The sequence below is a fragment of the Falco punctatus genome (genome assembly GCF_963210335.1).
Source record: "Falco punctatus genome assembly, chromosome: 1".
Taxonomy (NCBI): Eukaryota; Metazoa; Chordata; class Aves; order Falconiformes; family Falconidae; genus Falco; species Falco punctatus.
This window is the reverse complement of record NC_137580.1, coordinates 5,498,580-5,525,400: the sequence shown is the minus strand read 5'-3', so window position 1 is coordinate 5,525,400 and position 26,821 is coordinate 5,498,580.

Genomic DNA, 26,821 nt, shown 5'->3' with positions numbered 1-26,821 from the left:
TCATGAGATTTTTTCACACACATCTAACATCTAATATGTAAAAGGAAAATGATAAAATGTGATGACTAATTTATGTAAATCTCATAAAGGCAGTAACACCAAGGGCTGACTACACAGAAACATTAGTCAGGCAAAGGAGCACAATATTGTTGTACTCCTCTTTTTTTTTGCTACCTTTTAAAATTGGCTTATTTTGATAGGGTTGTTATTTGTTTAACTTTCAAAAAGTCCTCAGTGCTGTACAAGGAGTAGGCCGCAGAACCCTTGCTCACACTAAGGAGCATAGTGATTTCTTAGCTTTATTTTGAATGTTGTTGGTTATTGCAGTGGGGCTAGGAGGCGGTCAAGGCAGAGGGAGAACCTAAGAGAGGAGTCTTATTTTGCCATCTAGGAAGCCAGTAATCGTGATAGCTTAACTCAGGCTTGAAGTTTTATACACTGTGAAGTCCTGGCTGAACACCCAGGGAAAGCATGCATTTTTGGAATTAGACCTTAGTGCAATTCAGGATGTGAACATGAAGATACTTACAACATGAAGATTACATGAAAAATAGCTCTGCTACAACAAAGTTTTCTCGTCTCAAGGAGCCTTACACGTGAGCACTAAGCGATGCCTAGCTGCTTCCAAACATTGCAACATTGGCTCACAGTTACGGCTATTTCTGCGCTATATCTTGATAAGCAAGTTTCCTGTCACAGTTGTCTTCTGTAGTCACCAAATTAGACAAAACACAAGTGCCTTGGTTAATCTACCTCAAGAAGAAATCAAATGTATTCAGCTGAACAACAGCGGAGGGGACAGATACTTTGGTTGTCGTGCTTTTGTTGTTATTTTACAAAGCAGACTAAACTGCACAGCAAACCGTTAGAAGCCCACTACGATATCTGCAAATCTCCCCATCCACAGGAAAATAAGTCAAAGATAAATATAAGCTAAGTAGAAAAATTCTAACACTGTCACAGTTCTTATTCAAAGTTTTACTTTCAATGCAACTAAGAGCAGATTTTACCCCACTTACTATCATCACCTGTTATATTTCAATAACTTTAACATTATTTCAAAGGGCAGTGCCTTGCTTTCCCCAGCTAGGGGTGGGGAAAACATTTATTAAACTTCTTAAAGCTTGTTTATTTTTCTTAAGGCTAATTACCTGCCTGCAATGACTTAATTTTGTTTATTACAAGTTTTAAAATGACAAGTTCATCTGAAACCGGAAAACAGTGATACTTTAGCAACAATAAAAGGCCACAATCCTGCAAGCACTGATGCATATGCTTCACGTTTTGCATGTAAATAGTCCCATTGACTAAATCCCAGTTCTTTGAAAGGGAAGAAAAGGCTGAAAGGGAATCATTGTTTTCCAGGCAAACAGTGCTAGAGAAGAAAGGAACAAGTTAGGAATATAGAAAATTAACTCATTTCCCGTCTCCCACCACATGCAGGCATATCCCCTGAAACTCATGAAATTACTTCAGGTATCCAAAACTCCTTCTGTATCCAGCCTAGTTTTGCAGCGTCTCAATGCTTTATTAATCTTCCAGTGCAAGTTATTTAGGCAGATCTAACTTTAAAAGATTATTCAAGACAAAATACTGTGAGCAAGCAAAGACCAGCTCTGTTATTCAGCCTCCTTGAAGTATTTTGAAAGAAAGAAGAAAAAAAAAATTAAACAAACCATCAAGGAAAACCATATTCAAACACTGTAGAAATGAAATAATTCATCCCACGCTTCCCTTAAGCATCCCACTTAGCTCCATCCCCATTATCCATCCTCCGTGCTGGATAACCACAGGTGTATCGCTGCAGTTAAAGTCACCTTAGGCTGGAGCTGGCAGGACTGATCAAAACAACGTAGCTGCCATAATGGGTGACACTCCAGTGGCATCAGGGCTGCGCCCAAATAACATGTCACAAGCTGAAAGTGGGCTTGAACCTAGTAGGGACAAGCTGGGGATAAGCAGCCCAGCCACAGCAATTTCCACCTGAGCACAAGGAATCTCCTAGGTGCGTGCCCTCTCTAGCTGAAGGGAGGAGCAGCTCACCACCTTAACCAGAAGCCCACTGCCCAGCAGAGGATGGGAAAGATCAGGCCCCAGTCCGAGAGAAACCTGTGGCTTGAGGCTTTCCAGAGCCAGGTAGTGCACAGTAAAAGCAATTCAACAGCCAGCTCAACATGGTAAAATCTGCAGCAAAGCAAAGGCAGGGAAGGAAGCGTGTGCTAAATACTACACCAAACCAAAACACAGGCGGCCCCGTGCACCATCAGTGAGTTACAAGGCACAAACTTTGCCTGTGCAAGCAAGCAGCAGCTTCTGGGAATATAGAAATTACTGTAAGAAGCCTATAACCCTTGATTTAGGGCATGAAATGACCGGTTGCTGATGTGGGTTAGAGCATGAGCTCCTCTGGGAGAGCGTTATCACAGATACTACAGGGAGAAGCTAGGTAAGATAGCCAACATTAAAGCCCACACTGCTGTGGTTAGCTTGCTGAAATCTCAGCTGGCCTGCCTGTCTCTGCACGACAACACTGCAGCCAGGAGTGTTGACATACAATTTAAGCCCCTTCGTGTGTGGGCATACCGTGAGAGCCGTGGGCTGCAGCCCAGCCTAGTGTGCCACAAGATGTAGTCAGTGGGTAAAGAGTTGTCATTATCTGTGGAAAAAGATCTGAAAACATGCACAGATAGCTTGAAAACAACATTACTAACATTCATGGGCATCTTATTGGCTAACAGTGGCAAAGACATTAGTAAATGGAAATAGCCTTATATTGCACATAAGTGGGTTCCTACACCGGACGATGAGAACTAGATATACTACTTCGCCTCAGACTGGCTTATGGTTTTTTCCACTTGATAAAAAGTCATGAGTTACTCTGAAGTTTCTTCTGCTATTATCAACTTCTTTCAAACTTTACTGAGTAACTATCATACTGCCATCACTGAACCCACGTGAGACATTTGACAAGTGGAAAGAATTAAAATAAATTTGCTAGCATGAATTTTCCTATAGCTGTTCTTCATCAATTCTCATTTTTTTAAAAAAAAAGTGTCCTGAACTTGCACAAATTAGAAACTGTGTAAAAGCAATTTAGACTGGAACTACTGCTTTGAGGTTCCTTCCAACCTAAAATCTTTTAAGGTTTAAATTCCTTATAATAGCAATAACTTAGGCACAGGGGAGAAGACAGAGCAGCAGTCATTACTCTGGTTACAACCAAAAGATATGGGTACAGCATCTGCAGAACGAATGAAGCTCTACAGCCTGTGTTAACTGAAATTTCTTGTAGCCTCAAAAGCTACAGCTGATACAACCTCTGCTTCTCAGCTGCACTCAAGTTACCACCTGACAAATCTTCCAAGCAGTGCAACTAAATCTATACAAATATTTCAATGTTTCTTACTGTCCAGAGATAACTTTTTAGTGGATCAAATGGGTGTGCAAGGGAAAAATGCATGGAGTTCATTAAGAATCATAAGCAAACTCTTCCTCACAGGAAAGTCCTCTGACATCTTACATCAGTGAAGCCAACAGGCTTCTATAGCAGATTGCCCTGAGAGCACTCCAACATTTTCTGGGCCTGGTGGTTTTGGGCTTGCTTCGGGAAATCTGAAAGAAATACTACAGAATATTTATCCCAATGTCACATGCCGAACAACAGCTCCTCCACCAGCCAGACACTTCACAGTTAAAATGATTCACACCAGAAACTGTGTATCACCACAATCATTGTGTAGTCATACAGTCACATAATGTAGTCCTGCTTTAGGATCTAACTTAATTCCAAATATTTCTGATTATTTCAGCAGGACTGGGTAAGGTCCATGCACACATTCACCGAGTGTGACATCCTCATTTTAACACATCCTTCTGGAAAAACAGAAGTGGTTACGGGAAAGAGGGCAGGATTTGCTCATCTGTGATCTGCTTGCACTTACAGACATGAACACATAAGCTTGTATCAGACCATGTTGTCCAAAAGACTAGTTCACAGGGTTACCATTACCACTCAAAGGCTCATAGGTAACAGCTTTTCCCTCATTGTCCAAGTGTCTCCACTTCACTTCCTAGTGATATTACTTATTCGGTGTCACTTCCATTACTTGCTAACACATTTTTTTTCCCACTTGCAAGCCTGCCTTTTGTGCGAAGATCTAAACATTGCTACTGACAGCACACTACTAAGTCACTTCCAACCCCTATTATCTTGCTTCTAATAGACCTCTTTCAAACAGCTCCCTGATGACATTTTCTTCTTCCACCCTTGGATTGACACAGAGAAGGCAGGAACTCCTCTCTCAGATATTAAAGATAGGAAGTGTTTTATCCACTCACCTCAGAAAAGATGAAACATCTGCTTGAAATTCTTTTGTTGCAATTAAAGCCAAGCCTGGCCAGACTTTCTTCATAACCCAGAGCCTAAACAATTTTACTTGCTGAGCTGCCAGTTTGTTGTAACAAAAGACACACAGCCCTTACCTTCTGCTGCTGAGCATGGCTCACACCATGTCACTGTGTGACATTAAAACAACGCCTGCAAATACACACTCATTGCTTCTAGGCATACACTGAAATCCTTCGTCACCTACCAGCTTTCACGTAGATGCTCAGCAACTCCTGGTCACGTATGCTGGGCATACACTATCAACAGCTAATCTGATTTTACCAGTGGCCTGTAACATCTCAGTCTAATTAAAAATGTCCTGATATTTACATATGAATATATATATATATATATATCTGTAGTCAAGTCACTGGCAGATTTTTGTATGTATGCATATACATCTATGTGTGTGTATATACACACATATGCACACCAAAAAAACCCACTAAATCAGCTGGATGCTTGAATGGCTTTAACACTTCCTCTGAAGAGGAACCTCCATAAGACAACATGTGGTTCTACCAGGTACAGAGCTAGCAAAAAACCAAACCAGAACATAAAAACTCCCCACAACCAAAACCCAACCAAGAAGCTCTCTAGCTCAGATCTCATACAAGCAATGAAAGTGCAGGCCTTTAAACACCAACATAGGTAGAAATCAGGAAACAGACCCCATATTTGCAGTACATACATTGTACATGTATTTTTACCCAAGGCTTATGAGATTAGCTGTTGCCAACATTGCCACTCACACTTAGGCTCACCAGCAAGTTACCATGCACAGCGATCTTTTGTATCAGACAAGAGAAAAATGGAAAGGGAACTCCAGCAATACACAAATAATTACCTGCTGCACTTGGGGAACAATTAGAGAGGAGGAAAGTAAAAAAAAAAAATCACCAAACAAAAACTACTCCAACCATCAACTAATGAACTTCATGAAGCTGCTCTTCCCTGCTAAATCAGCATGAACTGCCTCGTGTTTTCATATTGGGGCCCAAGGCTACGTTTCTCCCTGCAGGAAGACAGTGTTAGGCGTGACCCACAAATCTCCAAATACCTGGTCATGCAGGTGCCTCAACAGAAAGCACTTCAGAGTTTATTTTAGAACTTAATAAATACATTGTACTTAAGCATTTTATTCTTGGGATTGAACATTTTACAGCCTTAGAGTGCAATTAAATGCACCAAAAGAAGTGCAATATAATTCTTTTTCATGGGTCTTTCTGAAAGTCTATGAAGATACATGGATGTCTCTAATATGGAGAGGTATACAGAACTGAAAACGTTCACATCTAGACTAACTGGTGTTGCTTAGCAAGTAATTCTTTAACAGACTTTAAGCAGGAAAGAAACCTTAGCAAATGCACAGAGAAATGCCTCTAAGTTAGGAACAGCAACACTGTAGTTGTTTTTAACCTACCTGACTGCATCACACACAACACACGCGTAGCACGCACACACACTGCAAGTCTTGGATTGTGTGATTAGGTGCATTTTTTTTTCCTTATATCATCTCTGCCTCCTTTTATGTATACTAAGTGGAAAGGTGTTGGTTTTTACGCGTGCGCACACACATGTTGCCCTGTGTTGAAGCCTTGCTACGCAACATTCAAACCTCACGCTGCTGTCAGAATTATTATTCACCGCAACATTTTCCTGTGATGTGCAATGCTGTTCACCCCAGTTTGCTTCACATGCACTAATTTGTCTTAACAGTGCCTACAAGACAGATATCATTAACCGGCTTGTTTTAAAAGATAGAGCATAAAGCTAATTGGCTTTTGAGTAGCAAAATTCCGGCAGAAATCAGTTGTCCCCTTGATTACCAGCAGGCAGCTTAACAGAAACACACAGATCCCTCACCTTCCTCCCCACATTCCTTCATCATGTGAACCAGGTGACTATCAGCGCTCTTAAGTGCCAGCTCTGAGGGAGTCTTCCTCACCATGAAGGACACCGAGGTGGGGAAGGGAGTCAGCAATGTGAAACACATCCGTAAGACTTGGGGCTCAGTTTGAGATGCCTGGGAAGCAGCAAATGGCACATGATGGTAAGGCTCTCCAGCTACCTCCACAGGCTCAGAGGCACTGCGGGCCAGCTCCCTGGGGCTCCAGATCAGGCATCCAAAAGAAATAAAGAACACACGATTATTTGCAGCCTGCAAGAAATGAAATGGAAGTGACTGGGGTTAGAAAACACATACAACTGTCCAGGGCAACAACCGTTTACAGTAGACAGACTGCATCTCTTCTTTTCCTGCACCTGACTGCTGCGCTCAGCCTGCACAAGCACCAGCCTGGGGAAAGCCTCAGGGCAGGTCTGCTGCCTGCACCAGCTGAGGCTGGGGTCTCTCAACAAAAATAAAACTGCATGCGGTGTAACTGATGACGACATATGCCTACCCACAAACCGTGCATGGGAAGCCCTAACCCTGCTCATTCCTGGCTTGCAAGGGCTGACCAAAAAGCCTTAATGATGTTATTTTACTTCAGACTTCCAATGCCATTGAAAGCTTTTCATTCCTTCTGTAGGAGCTGGACTGCAATGAAGTCATGGCAGCCCAGAGAACCCCCCAGCCCTCAGGTGGAGGTACCTGCCCCAGCTCCCCACGATGATGGCACCTTGGCTGGACATCATTCCTCACTGGGTCCAGGTTTCCAGCAGCTGCAGCCCAGGCAGCTGGGGAACAGAGCTCGCAAACTGCTGTCGTGACACAGAACGTGTCCAATTCACACCGCAGACATTCATGTTGTTTCCCAAATGAAGGAGCAGCCTTGACAGAATTAGAAGGCTGCTGATGAATCAGTGAGTCCAAGAGAGCTAATACATTTTTTTAAAGGTTACTATTTAAGGGAGCAGCGTAGTGCACACCAGTAACAAAGGAATTGTGGTAATCGACAAATTATGCCCTGTGGAAAATTCCTACAAAATCAGGTAGTGACAGAACCCAAAAGAAGAGCTCCATCAGGGTAAAAAAATAAAAATAAAATTAAAAAACCAAACAGAAAAACAAACAATAAAATCCTTGCAGAGCAGTCATCATTCTTCTTTAACTTCTACAGGACTGGAAACCAGATGTATTTCTTCTATTTTTTTGTTTTATTATTTTGAAGACTAAGCTGTCTTGAACACATATTGAAAACCTAATAAAAAAAACCCCCACAAACCAAAACAAACAACCTAACTTTTTGATTATAGCTTTTGGATCACTGAGTAACCTACAGGATAACAGCTTCTCTCCTGCTATTTCTAAGTGAGTCCAGATCAAGCTGGAAGGGAAAGGTGGGCTTGAGGTTTGTTTGGTTTGGTTTTAGGCTAAAGCTCAAGGATGGTTTATCATTTAGGAAAGAGATTCCCACCCCTGCAAACAGATGCAGTATATTTTATGTTCAATAGAAAATAACATGAGTCTATAATTGATATGCCAAGTGAGGTATAATGCACAATCAGTTCTAGGTTTTGGGGTTTAAAATTTCTCTAGAAACCCCTATTTTTCTTCTTAGTACATTTCACAGAATTCCCTTAACTTTCCTTAAATACCACCTCTTTTCTGTCTACAAGTAACTGGGAAAGTCTCCTCTTCTTAAAGCTATCGAAGCTGCTTTTCGGAAAAAAAGAGGCACCAGCCATTTCTTTCAGGGGCTGAGAGCATCTCCCCAGAAATAACTCTTCTGGCCACCCTGTCAGGGAAACACAGCGATTCAAAGCTCACCACCAGCTGGAGAGTTTGGGACTCCTGGGTTTGGGGCAGGTTTTAGCTCACCTGCCTGCACAACCAGGCATGAAAACCCTGTAGAAGAGAAACAAGGAGTCGTTTTGCTCCTCACCATTGATGAGTAGCTAACAGCTTGGAAAGGACCACGCAGCAGTTCGCATCAGTGCACAAGATGAGTATAAAAACCAAACCAAAACACAATTTGTTTTGCAGTTTATTAAAGGAAGTGTTTTCATATAATTAATCATGGTCCGCAAGGCTGCTTTATACACCGCCGTTCCTCCCTACCCCCAGCCATCCCACATGAGGCCTTAGCCGGACTAAAATTTTGCAAAGCCTTGCATTGTTCTCCCTGACACCGGATCAGCGAACACAAAAAAGCAACTGCCAGCTCAAAAGCAATCCGGTGATAGAGCCTGGTGCTATCTAATCAAGGGCAAAAGGTCACTTCCGAACAACTGGGCAATAAAAGATTATTTCCAGCCACAGAACAGAAAGGCCCAGTGGTGGATGCTTGAAAGAGGGGGGTGGAAGGAGGGCAAAAGGGCTCCCGTCTGTGGGAGGAAGTGCATTGAATAAAGCCAGCAGACGGGAACCATCTGGCTTTGTGCGTGGTCTGTTCTTCAGAAGAGAGAGAAAGCCCCCTCAGCGGGGCCAGTGACTCCGCGCAATGATTCAAACTTTTTTTTTTTTTTTCTTTTTTTTTTGCAATTGAAGAGCAGCTTTCCCAGGCACCAAGAAACTGGAAAAGGGAACTTTCCCAACGGGCAGACACGTCAAGTGCTAGCTGCAAGATGGAGCCCACGTTTTAATTTGGTTCATGATAGATGGCTCTTATCAGGGAGCAAGGCCTGTGGATAACCAGACGGGGCTTTTTTGTTTGTTTTGTTTTTAAAGATGGCCTCGGAAGAAATCTCCCAGGGACCAAGCACATTCAAATTCCCAGCCCACCCAATACACTGAGTTTGGGCGTGTTTTCAAACAGCAAATGGCATTTTCAGTGGTATCACCTTTATTATGTATACTTCATGCATTTCCCCCCTTCCTCTGGCTCTCCACTTGTTATATGGCCTCATTTGAATGAAAGCAAGAAAATAAAAGGGCCAGATTACATTCAGTCCAGTTGCCATGGCCTGTGGGAGGGCAGAATTGCAAACACTTCAGTTCAAATGGTACAATCCCTCCTCCCTCCCTTCACCCCTGCAGTTGTCCTACATGTCCTCACTTTCCCTCGCTAAGTGGTTCGCACCGGAGGCCCTTGGCACTCAGCGCCAGGAGCTGAATCTATTCAAGCTCGCAGACACCTCCTCCGTTCACTAGTGAATTAACTTTAAGCATGCAAATCACACTAATCCAGAATTCACAGGAGAGGAAGTCAGGAGGGTTCCCAGTGCTCTGGGAAATATTTTTCCTTTCGGGAAGGGAATGGGAGGGGGGGGTCATTGCACTCTTCTTTACAGCTCGCTGCAGGTCACTCTGGCTCATCTCAAAGAAAGTTAGTTCAGAGGCTCAGCTTGACATTCATTGGTTTCTAAATCTGAAGCTCTTGAGCAATTGTCCCAGCAAGCCCAAGGATTGGGGCCTGTGCAAATAGCCACAGACTAATTCTGCTGTAGTAGGGGGGAAACGAAGCAGTTAAATGTCCAGTTTATCAACAGAAAACAACAACTGAGCCTTTGTCCTAACAGGGTGCATTAGGAAACCGTTTGGCAGGACTCATCTGCATGAGAAACCAAGGCAGCTGGGAAACACCGACATATGTTTCAGAGAGATCCATGAAGACATCAGATGAGAAAAATATTCCTGACATTGATTTTCTGTAAGGTCACCTTCAAAAAGGAAGAAAACCCTCAAGAACGCTGAATTAAGTCTGACACAGCTTGACATTTGAGGGGCTTTGTTTTAAAAACAACAACAACAACAACAAAAAAGAACAAAAAACCCCCACCCTCAACACCAAAAAGTCCACAAAGCAAGAGTTAGAAGTGAGAAACATGACACAGCAGGTTCTCTACCACAGCCTGCTTGCTACAGGACAGAAAAAACCCACTACCAACAGCAATTTGACCAAATGGTCACACCAAGGACTGCAACAGCTGCTGTATTTATTCTCTACAGCTTTGCAAAACTAAGGCACCGCGCAGAGACACCAGTGTTTCTGCTATAGTCTCAACAAAAGAGTAGATATCAAACAGATAGGGAAACGTGGAATATAATTTGGAGACACAAAGCCAACGAAGGAAAACTGTGGAGTTTAAGTGAGCCACTATAAAGTGGGTAAAGAAAACCCAATGGCACTCCCCCTACCTCTCACTTTTTTGTGTGTGTGTCACTCAGTACTGAGCTATTCTCAGGTTTTACCTGACTAAGGGTTTCTAATCAGTCACAGACATTTTTCTCTAATGATTTGTAGACACCTAGAAAATGTTGGAAGAGCACAGGCAAAGGACTTTCCCACCACATTCCCCGTTTCCTCAAGAGTGGAGCAAAAAGCCCTGTCCTCAGAGTGTTACACAACCCATACAACATGCATGGAAACTGCAAACCCAGTGGGAAAACAACTTGAAGGTGGAAAAAACACACCACATTTAAAGCAGGTGAGACTCAGGTTAAGGCTGCTGCTGCTTTAACAGCCACTTTCAACACTTAAAGTGAAATCGCTTATTGGAACAAGGTTCTGTGCAAGAAAGCAGTATCTAAGAAAACGTGTCCCCAGAGCATCTCATTTACACACAAGTCAAGGCTAGATGATGAGGTTATCATCAGGAAGATCGCAGCCTCAAACTCCTAGGTCACGACCTACAGCAGGAACTTGTGCGAAGCTTTTAAAGAGAAGCAAATCTAACCTTTCCTGGAGCACCCAAAAAAAAAGAAAAGTCCACCCGAAGGGATGCTTCCATGGCCCAGCAGTACAATATTCACATTCCAGTCACAACAGAGACAAACATCTTCACTGCAGTGGGGGGCAGTTCCTACTCCCATGTACCATGACTAAAAACCTAGAGACTCATAGTTATTTCGGAACTACACCAGCATCCTTTGAGGCCAGAGCATGCCCCATGAGCCCTACACTAAGCAGCCACCCTGGTTTCCACTTCACTTAGCATTAATTACAAGCCTTTTTCTTGGATAGCTTGGCAGCTTTGTGGTTCAAGGGGGAAAGAAAAAAAAAAATCTCATCCTATTAAGTGTAGCCCAGCGACCAAAAGAGTCTGAAAGATAGGAAACCCTTCTCAGCAGGAACAAACAGCAGAGTTGCACTTGAAAATACAGGTTTTAATTGCAAGTGTCATTTCCAAGCTACCCTGCTCCTGGGGCCACCTCATTGTGGGCAAGGCATTCTATCAGACAGTTAACACCCTCAAACAACTTCCCATTCCCAGCCGCATACAGAGCTTGCAAGGTTTTAAACATGCACCATTTGTATCACAAAAGCCACTCAAAGCCCCTGTCCTGGACAAGGCTCATCTCTAATTAGGCACCCAACAAAGAATAAGTGTACCTTCCTTTGGTAAGTACCTTGCTTTGGTCTCTCTGTCAGTCTCAACACAAGCATTTTGCAGAGAGCAGGTACTGTAAATTCAGATAACCAAAACCCTGTAGCTTAATCATAGATCACAGGCCAGTTTTATTACCAACATGCTTTCCAAAGCCCGCACTACAGTATTCAATATCTTAGCAGAGCCTCACCAAATACATACCACATACTGCAGTATAGCTCCAGCAAAAAAGAAAGAGGCAGCAGGACTCCAGAAGGCATGCAGGAGCACAGTATACCTCTCCTGTAATAACTACCCTGGCTTTAAGGGTGCAGGTCATGTGGCAAGCCTGAAGAACATAAAGACAGACTACGGGCTGTGTCAAGAACAAGACTGCTTAATACCCTGACATAAAAGCAAAGGCTCCTCTCCCGGGTGTCCCCTCAGCTGTGGTAAATTTGCAGCTGCTCTTAAGGGGCAGAAATGAGCCTGCTGCAAGGGCCTCTGGTTGCTCTGAGCTTTCAGGGCTGGACTTTTCTCTTTTTACCCTGAATTTACGGATTCTGGAGCATTAGTCTACCATGTTCAGTATCCTAAACTGCTTCGCCAACAACCCCCACATGCACTGCTCTGTCTTGCTGATTTGGGTTCCTTTAGGTTTGTACCCTGAGGGAAAGATATATTCCCCTAATCTACTGTGCAGATTAGGCATGCAATCAGAATTTCTTACATCCAGTTGTAAATCACAGGGTTTCCTGCCTAGGTCTAGATAAGAATATAACCCTTAGGCTACGCACCAGCTGACAATACCAAGTCCTTTTGTTAAGGAAATGATAGCAGATGACTATGCTTTCACCTGTCTTCCTTTGCCAGGTAGCATCTCCTCTGTATGCTTGGACGGAGCTGAAGCTACTACAGACAAACAGCAGAAACTATTTCTCCACTACAAACTTGAGGCTGAGACTCTTTAGACAAGAAATGCTGTCGGGAGTCTGGCTAAGGGTCACAGCTCCCCTGTGACCAGAACAGGCACCGCACAGACAGGGCCAGGGAGCCCAGGTACCTCTACCACAAGGGATGATGAGGAGGAGACAGGACTAGAACATCCATCCAGCTGGGAAGGAATGGGAACCAGGGGCAAGGATAGTGCCACAGGGGCATCAAGGGAAGACCAAGGCAGGCAAGAAGAAGAAGGATTCAGGTTGGTGACTGCAACCAGCAAGCCAGTTGAGCAGCTGGGGTACGGACGGCAGCAGGCCATGTACTGGAGCAGTATTAGCAGGGTTTGCAGAGCAGTCCTGCGAGGCAGCGGTGGGACCAGCTGCAGTACAATGGCCCTACCAGCCTAAGCAGGGAAACCATGTGGCTGTCCCAAAGAGAGCAAATGCTGCCAAGCCAGCTGGTCAACAAGGTGCTGCCAATACTGGAACCAGTCCTGGCTGCTGGTCCTTCCAAGAAGATCACAGACCTGGGGATCTAGACTCTGGCATAAAACAAATTCTAAGACTATTTATCCTTGGGGAAGAGCTGCTGTCATCGTGCTCAAGGACAGCATAAAGAGCAATCAGAGATCACTCCAATGGTGTGGGAGAATTGCCACGGTCCCATAGCTCCAGCAGTGCAATCCTGGCCTGATTTTAATGGCCAGTGAGTCCTTGTGGTCTTAACCTGTCCTGTAGAGGTCAGCTGGAAAAAGGGGGCTTTGCCAAATACCTCCTCCCCACTGTTGAAGCCAAGGCTCAAAGGCTGTGTTAGTGGCGCTCCCTTAACTCTGACCTGGCCTTACAAATCATCCCTTCGTGTTTCCAGCACAAGAGGGCAAAAGAGTCAGAGCCACCTCCACTCAAAACGCTCCTTTTATAACTGTATCCTGGCGAGCTTTGGCTCCTGTGGCAGTGATTAACTCCAGTTATGTTTGAGCCTCACAGCCTTCAGCTTCCAGCCCTCTTCACACCCTGTGGCATCCCCGTTGAGAGGAGACTGCTTTAAAAGTAAGACGATTGTTGAAGAAGGACATATAGACTATGTTGCACAAAATCTTCAACCTTGCTCTGTGGAGTACAGTATTATGAAATGGTGCATAAAAGCACGGAAAGATGGGGAAGTAAAACCAACTGTTACCACTTACCCAAAAAATGCCAGGAAGACTGATATCCCTAAATAATAGGAGATAAAATCTCAAGTGTCTTCTGAAAATGTAATAAGCACAATGAAAGCTTTAAGATTGTCACCTTTGAGAATGTAATTTTTGGACCTGATGGCTCCCTTTGCATGCTCCCTTCTTACTAATGCCTGCAGAAAGCAGAACAAAAAATATGTCGTACAACTTAGATACATATGTAATAATTTTGCAGTGTGTTGTTGAAGTACAGTACCAACATAGAGCCGTAACATCTCCTAAAATACCCATTATGGTCAGAATTACCTGTACTGTGTGGAAACAGAGGTGGGAAGATGGGATGTTTTGCTGCTTGTCCCCAAACAAGGCTGAGATTTGAAGGCAGATCTTCCTGGCTCAGTCTTTTCATTCCCACTGCGTCCTACCTACATAAAGCGTAAGGTCACCATTTATCAGGACGACAGGGTTTTTTTCCAAGAAAAGAAGACTATGAAACAGGTTTCACTACTTCTTATTGTGACTGAGGGGTGAGAGTTGTCTCTATGGAAGGAAAACCTGGGCTCTGAGGGCCTGCTGACCTCCCTTCACACTTGCACCTCAGCCAAAGCTCAAGCTGACTTGGGGAATTTTAGAAAACATTTGCCCTTCTGACTCTGGTGTATCACCGCACAATCTTGTCCAACTCATCCATTGTTTTGTTGCCGTCGTTGCTTGCACTTCTTCTGCCTTTAGCCCTGTGACTCGGCAGTGACTGGGTTCGCCTCTGTAGGATGCTTACCACTGTAGCTGCAGGCTCCCTCCAGCACGCTGCAGGCATGAAACCAAAAACTCTGATGTCATGTCTTGTAACCCATCAAAAAGCACCTTGTTTAAAAGGGATGAGATCATTAGAAGTTTTAACTATTCTCTTTTTTTGGCATACCACCTACTTATCTGGGAGGCATTGCGAGAGGGTATTGTAAAGGTGACATAACATCAAAACAAAGTTGTCAGGCGTTCCCCTGCCCATCATTTGTTTTGGCAATTTTACATCCTCTGAAAAACATGATGGAGGCATCATTTTCTGCAGCAGAGCATCACGTATGAGCAAAGCCGACAGCAACCTGCCCAAATGCACTGGGGAGACTGTAGATGTAACAGAGGAAAAACTTTGGTTTATGCTAAATGCATATGCAAATATCCCCACATATCATCTTTGTGCCCACAGAATGCAAAAGCAGGAGAAGGAAAGAGTTATCTATCATATAGCTCATGTCACAGGACATACTTTTATCCTCAATTGTATTTTACATAAACACTCCAGAAGAGACAGAAAGACCCTTTGCCAACACACCTCAGTGAAAGTCAGAACGCAAGCCAGAGGAAGAGATGGGGGGGGAAATGCAAGAATAACGAATTTCACTGAGTTTAAATGATTGCGGGTGGGATTCACCTCACTTAAATTCAAACATCTGAATACTAGTTTTATCTGTTCAGCTGTGATTCCTCAACAGCCATCAGAGTGAGGTACCTCCACCGAGAGCTTCACCCCACCGACCTTAGGCTGGGTTGAACCACCCTCCAGTCCTACCTTTCCCATCCTTCCGATTGCAGGGGAAGCCCAGGCGAGCAGCCTGGCTGTCAGCAGTCGGAAAGCTGAGCATCTAGTAGCACAGCTGAATACCAGCCTACACAGCAAGGCTTTCAGATGGCCATAGCTCAGTGGGGAATCTAAATTAACTCCCTCCCCTCAAGGTTTTTATTTTGGCTATCTTTGCAAGCCTGCCATGCAGTTTATACCAGTGATTTATTTATAGATTAATTCAGTGCTGAAAAAGTCATGGGTGCAGTCTAGCAACATCAACCTAATTACCCAAACAGACTATCTGGCCGTGGCACCCTCCAGGTCAGACCAGAGGCTTCTTTGGCAAGGACAGTCACTGGCAGTGACAATGCTTGTGGCAGGAGGTGCTGCATAGAGGCAACGCTCGAATCTGGCTTGAACGCATTGATTTGCCTTTTCTTTAGAAAAAAACATAAGCTTAGACTCTCCTCTCACTCTACGATACCCTTATTAAGCTGGGTGGCAAGAACGTAAGAGCTGGTCCAGTTGAGAGGCACCAGCCCGATACCTGTACTCAAACCTGTGTGTCCTAAGTAAGAAGCGATAGCTGCAGTAAAATGGTAAAGAATTATTCAATAAGGGGAAAACATGTATTTTATCTCAGCAATTCTAAGTCAACTACCGTGCTGAGAAGCACCCATCAGCAGTATCATCCCCTGCCAAGAAAAGAGTTGTTTGAAAGAACATGAGTGTACTTATAACATGAAAAAATGCCCCATACCCCTGTAACAGAAGTACAAATGCAGTGAATGCCTATGGTGTCAAGTTGCAGGTGGACAAGAATTAAAAAAAAAATAGGGTTACAATTATGTTCTCTTGATGCAAAGAAGCAGGCTTTCTCGAACACACATGCAGCATCAAATCACTTTTCTTCCCATTGGTGTAATTAGCCTCAATGAAACTTCAAAAGCAAATTTTAACAGTACTAAAGTTTATAGAACCTCAAGTGCAAGCGCATACGTAAACAAAATGCATCTAAGCACTCTTTTTCATCTGCAGCCCTGCAATCCTTCCGTTCCCAGCACTTTTGTCACTGGTGTGGCCCTTATACATCAGAGACAATGACTGGTTTTTATCTTGACCATTTCAAGTTATCAATTAAAGGCAAAATGGACTTACAAGATCAGTATTTTTAAAGCCAGTAGCCAGTAATTAGTTTCTGAAATCTGTAAGCAGGAGCCAAGTTAAGTTGTTTTTCAGAAATTTTGAGGTTGCATCATCCAGAGAACAAGGCCAAATTTTAATACCCCCTATATATGGACCTGTGAGCTCTCATCCCACAGGATCCATTAAGCTGAATTTGCAACTGGACTCAGAGCACTTCTTTCTTTGTTTTACATGGAGCTGTTGAACCCGAAAAGTGCGTTTTTGTTCTCTCAGGTGTACAAACACAGGCTGGTCCATGTAACCTGTAATCACTTCTGCGACAACAGTGTAAATCAGGAACTCCTGGATGCTTTGGTGTGAATTCACTTTGAAAGAGGAAGAAAATAAATAGGAGATGGACACTCTCCTACTTCAGCTGGTATTTCCCTTACCTTTCTTTACTGGTGAGGCAATCCTTGCCACGTTTACTGGGCTGTGCTAAAAGTTAGCATTTGTGACTTCCAGATTTGAACCTTTACAGGAGCATGTCCCAACAGTCAGAGGAAGAGATCAGATACATCAGGATTTCTGCAAGTTTTAGCAATGGGTATTTATTTACCTTTCAGAAAGAGACCTGCAACACCCAGGGCATGTTTGGACATCTGAGGGAGGCATGTGGCTTCTGAGGGCAGGTGGAAGTGCTGTTGCAGTGGCAGGTGGGAAAGGTGATGGGCACATACCTGGGAAAGACTCTAACAGCTGGGGGACCACAGAGGTACAGCAGCCTGATCTCTGCAGCTGCACACCGGTCACCGAGGGCTAATTCTGCTTCCCCTCCGGAGAACAGAATCTAATAAACTTCAAAACTAAGTGCAGGCACACAGGAGGTACTTCCACTGCTACAGAATGAAATAGCGAACGGGGCAGGGCTGGATTTTCGGTGGACTGTTGTGGTCCAAAGCAGCTTGCCTTTACAAATACAGCTACGTCATAAATGTTAAGTTACATGTAAATATATCTAGTGCTACAGCAGCTCACATTTCCCTAACACAAGGGTAGGAGATTTAGGAGCAGTAGTAGCACAAGCCAGAATTATTGAATCTCTGCCAAAATGTATTGTGGTTTTCTGAAGAAAGGAATTTTTTTTTTTCATGCATATCTCCTGTACCATCCTAAATTATCTGCAAGAAACTGGGGAAAGGAGGAAATAAGCACAGTCTCATAACAAAGCTACCGGTGAGGCGATTTTACAGCTGGGCTCCAAGGCTCTGATCAGAATCTTTACTTCTTTGCAAAGTTCCCTATGAAGACAGGCAACAGAGGGCATGGCCATCCATTCATCTACTCCTGCTCTGGAGAAGATGCACATCCAAAGCGTTGCAACTCTGCCATCTTTTTCTCCTTCTGGGATAGTTTTTATTGTGAGATTTACAGTCTAAAAGATATCACTTGAGTGATAGAAGTAAGAGGGGCAGCTATGACAAGAAGGAGGAAAAACAGAAGTAGGTTATTGAGTCAGACAGTTTTTCCAAGTCTTGCAGATGGTGAGAACAAGAAGCAAAAGTCATGTTCACAGTTAAAGTTAATGAAATTCTACAAGCCTCAAGGGAAATTCAGAAACACAGGCACAACGAGCAGATTTGCTTCTTGTTTTCATTTCTTTTTTAATACTTTGCTTACTTGTTCAAATGCTCGTGGATGGAGTGCATGGACAGAATTTCCTCAGGTGCTGCTAGCTACATCCCTTTTTTTGCTCATAGCCCTACATCCATGTCTGCAGTCTCAGTAACCACAACCTACAAAGTCTTCAGGCAGGGAGGTAAGGAAGGAGATGTGACTGGCTCAGAGCCTGAGAGCACATGTAACACAGACAGGCAGCCCTAAAGAACATGTGCTGCCTCCAGGCATGGTACTGCATGAGATTTCCCCTGCCACCAGTCAAGCACAAGAAGTCCCTTCCCCCCCTTTTGCCTGGGTACCCTGGGTTTTTGAAACAGTTGCATCAGCATTACCAAGGGAGGCAGCAGCTTCTCAGGCCAGCAGTCCCACCACCAAGCTGGGCCCTTGCTGAGAAAGAGACAAAACCAGAAGCCACCTTGGTAAGGCAAACGTAGGAGAGAAGCTGAGCGCAAGCATGGTTTGCTAACAGTTTCACCCAGAGCAAAAATCTGAGGAGTGCTACTAGTATTAGCCAGGATTTACTGGAGCAGGTTTTACCAGATCGAGCTTTTCAATCTCTCCTCCAGCTTCTGCACAAATAAGGTTGACAGATACAGAACGCGAGTGGACATTTACATGCTGAGCAACTACATTATGTGTGTGCATGAATCTCCTGCATCCTCAGGGAGTTTCCACATATACAGCAAGGCCAAATGAACAGTTAGCTCTACATGCCCAAAGAGAAATTTCTGCAAACAGCATGTTCAAAGGTCTATTTTGATTTTTCCTGTTTCTTTTTGCAAAACTTGCCAGCATAATACCTCACAGCCTTTACAATGTGCAGTCATGAAATTCACTTCTGAGGACAGGTGACTCTTATTCTGATGTTTATCTCTTCCCTGCCACCTTTAAGGAGCCTGAGCATCCCAATTTAGGCATGTTCTGTCTGCCCCAACCCCCTTTTAGATAAATACTAATAAAGATGCAAAAGCATCTTTTTTTTTTGCATCTTCTTCCTAGGTGTCCACAGCCCTCCATTAACAAGATAAGGTTAAAACAACAGACACTTATATCTTTATGGGGTAAAACAAGCTTCTGTATTTAAGATAAACTTTACAGGACAGGTGGTTTCCTAGAATTAAATATACACATGAAAACATTTTACTATCCTACATAAATGTCAACAAGGTATGAGAAGCATGCACCTAATAAAGGAGATAGAGGATACAATAAAAAAGGGCCCTAAATCAAAGAGCAGGTTCACAACAGTAAACACTCACATACTGGGCTGATTGAAACAGGGAGCTTGTCCAGCCTTTGCTGCTTAGCCTTCATCACCGCTAGCAACCCAACAGCTCTTCTGTTCTGCTTTTTGGCTTGGAGGTACGTTTGCCCCAGCACCATCACCTTGCTAGGGTTATGTCTGGGGCTGCATCCACAAGCCTACTGGTGCAGTACCTATACTGGGAGCTCGGTGTGTACTTCTACCTTGATCAGGTTTTTTTTTTTTTAAAAAAAAAAGGGGGGGGGGGGGGGGGAAGGAACCGCAGAGCAAACATTATCTATTGTTAATTACCTGTAAAGTAGGGCTTTTGCCACTTCCCCAGTTTCTGAGAGCTCTGAAGTGAAACCTGAAAGAAGCCACCCATTGTTTCCAATTGTGCAAGAGCCAGGAGCAAATAGGGCTCAAATTGCAGCTCTGAAAGGCAACAGGAAATTGGCAGCCCGGTAATCTGCTCCCAACTATTCAGAGTAACAAAGGCTACATTCCTCCTCAAGTAGTCACCATTAGAAACCCAAGGCTGATCTATTTAGTAAGGCCCACAGAATAAATCTGTGGAAATAAAGAGTTTTAATTAGAAGGCCATAGGATATGGCTCTAGTTCCTAGCCCCGCAAGTAACATGTATTCTTTAGGCTCCTACCTGGTTTCCCACATATCCAGACGCTGACACCTGGAGATCAGGATCAGTGCCATTTTCAAATATTATTTAAAAATACCCTCTAAACCTAATAAATGTGGAGCTGTTCATTACCATGCTGTACAGCATGCTGTATCAAGAACATTTTAAGTTGGTCCCTGTTTTTTGCATCTTCTTCCTAGGTGTCCACAGCCCTCCATTAACAAGATAAGGTTAAAACAACAGACACTTATATCTTTATGTTTTATATATGTTTTTCCCCGGAAGAGAAAATACCTTTACTGCTTCTAAACCACCATAGTCAAACGATCTGTGGCATGTTACAATGTACAACTTCGAAATATCCTCCAGAAAGTGCTACCCTTTCAGGCGTGAAGAGGTTTTCCCATCTGCTTTTTAGGAAGAAAGCCTTAGTAAGTAAAACACCACCCTGCAGGGCAAAGGCTCCTGGTTGTGCTCGTGCCTCCCAGCGTGACTCCACGCAGCCCTCCGGCCTCAGTTTTCCCAGCAGCAAAAGGGAAATATTTTCCCCAGAGCTGTTTTATCAGGTATAGTTGATTTAAAAGAATTTAAGTCCGAGTGCAAAATGCTTTGGGCTACTTGTTAAGGAGCAATTGCAATTTTTGCCACCTGAACAGATGAAGTTATCCCAAAGCTGGTGTGTTAAGAGTTGTCAGCAGGAACAGCAAATCAGATTAACATTTACAGGGAATGTTATCTGCAGCTGGCAGCAGTGATGGATCACTCTGCAACTACCACAGCAAGTGCTCCTGCTCCAGTACAGGGCAAGGGATGGAAAGGGGGGAAACAAGCACAGAGGCTCGAAAGCTCAGGATCTGAAAGCCCATATGAAAATCACAGAATCATTTAGGTTGGAAAATACCTTTAACGGTCATCAAGTCCAACCGTTAACCCAGCACTGCCAAGTCCACCACTGAACCATGTCCCTGAGCACCACATCTGCACGTTATATAGGATGGTGACTGAACCCCGGCCCTGGGCAGCCTGTTCAGGTGCTTCACCACTCTTTCAGTGAAGAAGTTTTTCCTAACGTCCAACATAAACCTCCCCTGGTGCAACTTGAGGCTGTTTCCTCTTGTCCTGTCACTTATCTGGGAGAACAGAACGACCCCCACCTGCCTACAGCCCCTGTCAGGCAGGTGTAGAGAGCTATAAGGTCGTCTGTGTGTGTGTGTCTCCGCCACCCTCCTTTTCTCCAAAATAAACAGCCCCAAATCCCTATGGAGGTTCCAGAAGGGCTTCTTATATGTCTGCCACTTGCTCCCAGAGAGACCCTTTGACTATTTAGTGCAGCAGGACTGACGCATTTTCAACTACAACAGTACTTCCTCGCATATTCTTGCGGATCAGTAAACTCAAGACCAGACACCAGGTACCACCAAACTTTGGCAAAGCTCATACCTAGATCTGAACTTTGGACCCCAACAAAATCACGAGATCCAACTACACTGTATTTCCTACCCTGACTAACCAGGCTCATCCTCACCGTGATTCAGAAGAGATACAGAACACATAGAAATGTACTAAGTCAGCACGTGTAATAGCACAGTAATCGCACAGACGTCTCATGTAGTCATAGCATGTTTCATCCAGAAGAACTTTGCATGCTATGTAGAAAAATTAACAAGTGTACAATTATTCTTTAAAAAGAAGGGGTTGGATAAATGAGACTTGATTTTGGTAAGAAATAAATGTTGCTGAAAATGGATTTTGAGCAGGGGCAGCTAGAAGACATTGATATTAAAAAGAAGGTACTGTGCAATCTCCTAATATCCAGGTCAGAGAAGAGCCCCAGCACCTCCCCCGTCCTTCCAGGAAACTAGTTTATTCATTTTCATTTTGAAGTGTCCTATTCATAAAGTACACAGATCCAAAAGCATCAAATCAAACACGACACAAGAAATGATGCTTCGGAGAAGACCTTTACCAGGGCAGGTAACTTCAACTTTTTGACTCCTGCTTAAAAGTGTGGAAGAGGAATCCTCACAGCACTGGAAGAACTGTCAGATGGTTTGGAAGTTGAAGCATGTGCCCTAAGACAGGTGATTTCATTTACAGTATCCATTAAGTAGTTAATCAGTTACGCAATATCAGCATGGATTTGGGGTATTCCAGCTACTTCTCACAGTTACTTTATCATACAAACCAAGGACATCATAACACTTGTGGTTGCTAGACATTTGTAAGATGGTGTGTTGCATTAACCCACCCAATTAACAGACACAAAAAAAGGAGAAGACCCTACCACTGGCATCAAGTCCATTCAGAACTGCTTGCAGTGCCATTAGGTCCCAGTGTAAGTACGCTGTCACCTGGCCACCTTAATCAGTGGTGTAAATCCATCAACTTCATTCAGAAGAAATATTCCGCGGTGTAGCAGCAGTCATACGACGGTAGCGACCCTGAAGGGTCAGGCAGGACGCAAGTCCCTTTGTGCTCCTTATTGCACAAACACAATGAGGTTCAGCCCTTTGGGACAGAACCTCTGTTAAACGTTTGTGCCTTTTGACAATGTATTCTGTAGGATATTTGTTTTCAGATTCATAGCACTGTACATGTATACAAAGGTTTACAAAACGGGGCATGCTTATAATGCAAGAGAGGCATGGCTATCGGGCACACCTTTCTCTAAGAACTACTAAAATAAATGTATGTTTCTTTCCTTCAAAAAAAAAAAAAAAGAGCCACTCACAACAATTACATTTCCAAGCTGAAGATAGCTGATTTTGTAATACGCACAACAATGTCATTCCCTGGAAGTACACTTTTGCTTCTTTTGACAACACTGACCCGTGCACATGTCAGGAATATTGGAAGATCTGGATGAATTTCTGGTCCTTTTTTGAAGCTAAAGCCACAGGTTACTCAGAAAGACTAGGGTTTCATATATATATTCTACATTTTATATACTTAAACCTAAGAAATAAGACCATGTGTGGTCTGCAGGCAACCTGCCCTGTATCTGTGTTTATTGACAAGTAAATGAGGAAGTATCCCACCTCAAGACACCTTCATGAGAAGCGGGAGCTGCAAGCGTTATACCGGGAAAAACAGCACCGCATCTCTTTTATCACAAATATAACCCGAGCAGTAAATACCATGCCGGGAATAACACTTTGTTCCAACTCTGTTGGCTTCTAATACGGTGGCCAGTCCATCCATACTCTTTTAGCCTTTAGCAGGCACCAAGGCTGAATGTGACACTCCAGCCAAGAGACATTGCACCTAACAGGATAGACGCATACAGACACAGCAAGGTACTCCCCATCAGGCTGGAAGTCAGAGCAAATCAGTACCTCTCCACCGCTATCCGCGTAAGTTAAAACCCAAAGCTCATTTCAAAGCACATGCATACACATACACAGGCACAGAATATGCAACTGAAAAGTTTGTCATCGTGGTGCTTGCAGGGATCTGTGCCTCCGACAAGTGTTTGCTGAGGGCCTGGGTGGTGGGGACATGCACTGCAAGAGCTCTCAGCTTGTGGTGAGCCAGCGTCCCCACCGCAAGCATGCACAAAGAGCCGGAATAGCTCTGTGCTGGGATTTTTAAGTGCCAAGAGGGCACCAGAAAGCTGAGCCCGACTCACAGACCGTCCTTATGCCTCCACAGCAGAGCGGGGCATCAGTCCTGTGCACCTGTGACAGCCCAAGTCCATCCTCTAACGTGCAGGCAGAACATGCGGAAGGAAACTTTCTGGGTAGCTGGTAAGTTTTTTTGAATAGATCCTTCCAATAAGCATAAGGCTTGTTAACACAGGCCCCATACGGCTAGATGGTGAAGATATGGCTAGATATGCCATATGGCTAACTACAACAACAGCGGCAGAAGCCATGCCTCAGCTACTCCCATCAGTGAAAGAGAGGTGAAAAACAACCACAGTGAGGAAGTCCAAACGATTAAGACCTGCCCTAAAAGCAACTTGCCCACTGCTGAAAGCTAAACAGAAGACCTGTGCAACCCCTGCACTGTTAAGGCTGGTAAATCCAGCGGTACAATACCAGAACAAAAAGTTACTCCAGGTTTTTTTTGAAGCACCACCATGACTGACACAAATGTTCCAGTTGGAAGAAAGCCAACAATTAATCAAGATTCCTTAGAATCTGGAGGTAATTTTAGCAGAACAAGAAATACACGAGTATCAGTGAGTCCTGAACATTCCTCCAGGACAAAAATCTCTTACTTCATCTAAGTCCATTAAAACACTTCATCGAGCCCTTTTAATCCCTCTTAACAGATCTGCTTTAGCACAGAGGAGCTAATCTTCTCCCACCTGTCTTTATGATATGGAACCATAAACAAGAGCAAGTACTTTTCATTTGTTAAGCGCTATCCCCCCTTGGATAATGCTATCATCCACACTAGCATTAGTGTCGTGAAGCCATTTTTAGCGAAAACACCCCAACTCTCTCAAATTCACACCCTAGCCCTGTGTTACTCCAGCAGGGAACGCGGAACATTATACACCATCCATTTCCAACACTCATCTCCTACCACGAGTTTCAAGACACTAAGCAAACTGAGACTTGAATTCCAGCTTGCTGGAGGGACTTCCCTTTTTCCTTCATCCCAGACCTTATGCGACACACTTCAGGACTCTGCTGCATATAACCAGATGGCAAGCTTGTCCAAATCCATCACCAACCTATACAATTAGGTTAGTAGGTCAGCTGGACTTACCGCCTAATTACACGCTCATTTTATAGAGAGTTCCCTTTTATTTTTCAAAATAAGATCTCAAAGCTATCTGAAAAGAGTTAAGAACCGGGTTTTACGATCTACGTCGTAATGGACCTCTGACAGCCTGGCAGTCTCCAGACAGGTAGAAAGTAACCCTGAACAGCCCCGGCAAATCTGGGGCTGAAGAACTCAAACATACACCTCAGTCTCCTAATCGCCAGAAATCTCACCAGCCTTTAGCAAAGCCCCTCACAATAAACCACGTATCTCTAGGTGATCATTTCAGTCACTGTATTGCACAAAGTAGAACAGATTGTGATGACTGACCACTCAGGGCATACTTAAAAGTAATTTTTAGTCTATTCAAGTGGGGGAGGCTTACTTCATACATCTGTCAGCTTGCTCGTTTCTTTCCGCCAAGGAAGACATTCGTTTGCTCTCAGACAATCCTGCACGGTTCTGCGCCACAAAATCTGTCTGCCTGAAAGAAGTCACAGTCATTTCTGTAACGTAAGGCAACAACCCTACATTCCAGAGGACCTGAAAGTGAACTCAAATATAGAGATGTATAGTAAGTACAAACAATACAGCCTAATCTCGTTGCTTTAATGCTGCCTTCTCTAGGTAACACCTGGCAGAATGCCATTTAAGACATGTAAGGAACCGTCATCTTCTCATTACTGTGCAGGTCAAAATCAAAATTTTCCTCCTAAACTGCAACCTGCAGTTATTCCCAAAGTTTAGCTGGCAAAGGGAGCATAGGTTTTGTCGATTGTTTTTTAAGAAATCTGAAAAAGCACTGTGACATAGCTTGTGAAGGAAAATAATCATTAAAAGACAGAGTACATGTGAGTCCTTTGGGCTTTCTTCTCTTCTGCTAGGAAGCAAACCAAACCAAACCAAATTCCTACATCAATCTGATTAAACAAGGAAAAAAAAAAAAAAAAAAAAAGGCAGAGGTAAGCAGGACATTTTTCTTGAAGAGGAATAATCTAACACCCTTCAAGCAAACTTACTCAACACAGAGCTGGGTTGTATCCAGTTATGAAAAGGCAGTTGGCTCGGTATTTTTGAGTGTCAGTACAGAGTCTTAAAAATGGTCCCATCTGACGAATGGTGACTGTTTGACAAGGATTTCATTGTCTCCCAAGGGCTGTTTGCAGCTGTCACTGTTAGAGAAGTATCGGTGATAGGAAAGTAGTGCAAGGCAAGTCGCCTACTCCTCAGAAACATTCTTCTCTTGGCTGTGCTTCATCTCATGAAGAATAAATCTTGGAAAGCAGACTTTGTGTATATACACTGCCGCCCCACAAGCCTCCCAGCCTGTCAATTTTGTCACGCTGAGGCTAGGAGAGCAGTATTACCAACTGCGTACTGCAAAGCGAGTGGTTTCCTAGATGCAGCCAGACGACAATTTCACTTTACACCTCACAGAAGTCATCCGTGCCATTTAATAAAGAACGCAACTTTTCAATCAGCTCATTATATGACGCTGGATCAGCTTTGACAGAGTTAACTACAAAAGGTGAGCTAATTCAAATCGTCAATATGCTAGGAGTCAGAACAGCTTGAATACGGCAATTCAAAGCAGCAGGACTTCAAAACTCAAGATACGACACATCTGTCAAGTTATTACTGTGTTCTTAAAGTGGAGTTTCTCTAGAACCACTTACACAGCACCATGTGAAATTACATCCATTTAATAAACCTTTTACTTTCTAAGGATTGTGATGTTAGCCTTGACCCACAAGAACAGAAGAATGAGGTTCCCCCATTCACTCTTTAATTAAAAGCTTTTTTGTTGAGTATGTGTTAAATGGCCACAAGCAGCTGTGACACCTAGGTCACCCATAAGAGCCTTTAATTTAAGGGCAGAAGATAGATTCAGTTGACATTGGGAAAAACATATGGGAAAAGAACCAAACAAGCTGTAGACATAGGCACCAACACGCACAAAATTCAAAGCTAGCAAACTACAGCAACACAACCATTATTATTCACCCTGCCTCTTGCGTTTTATTTAGATTTGAGTTTGCTAGATTCATTACTTCAATTGACGTACAATTTAACCAGCCAAGAAGTTTTATATAGGAAAATTTAAAATAGGTTTACATGTTAATTTGGTGCTCTTTAGGACACCAAAACCCC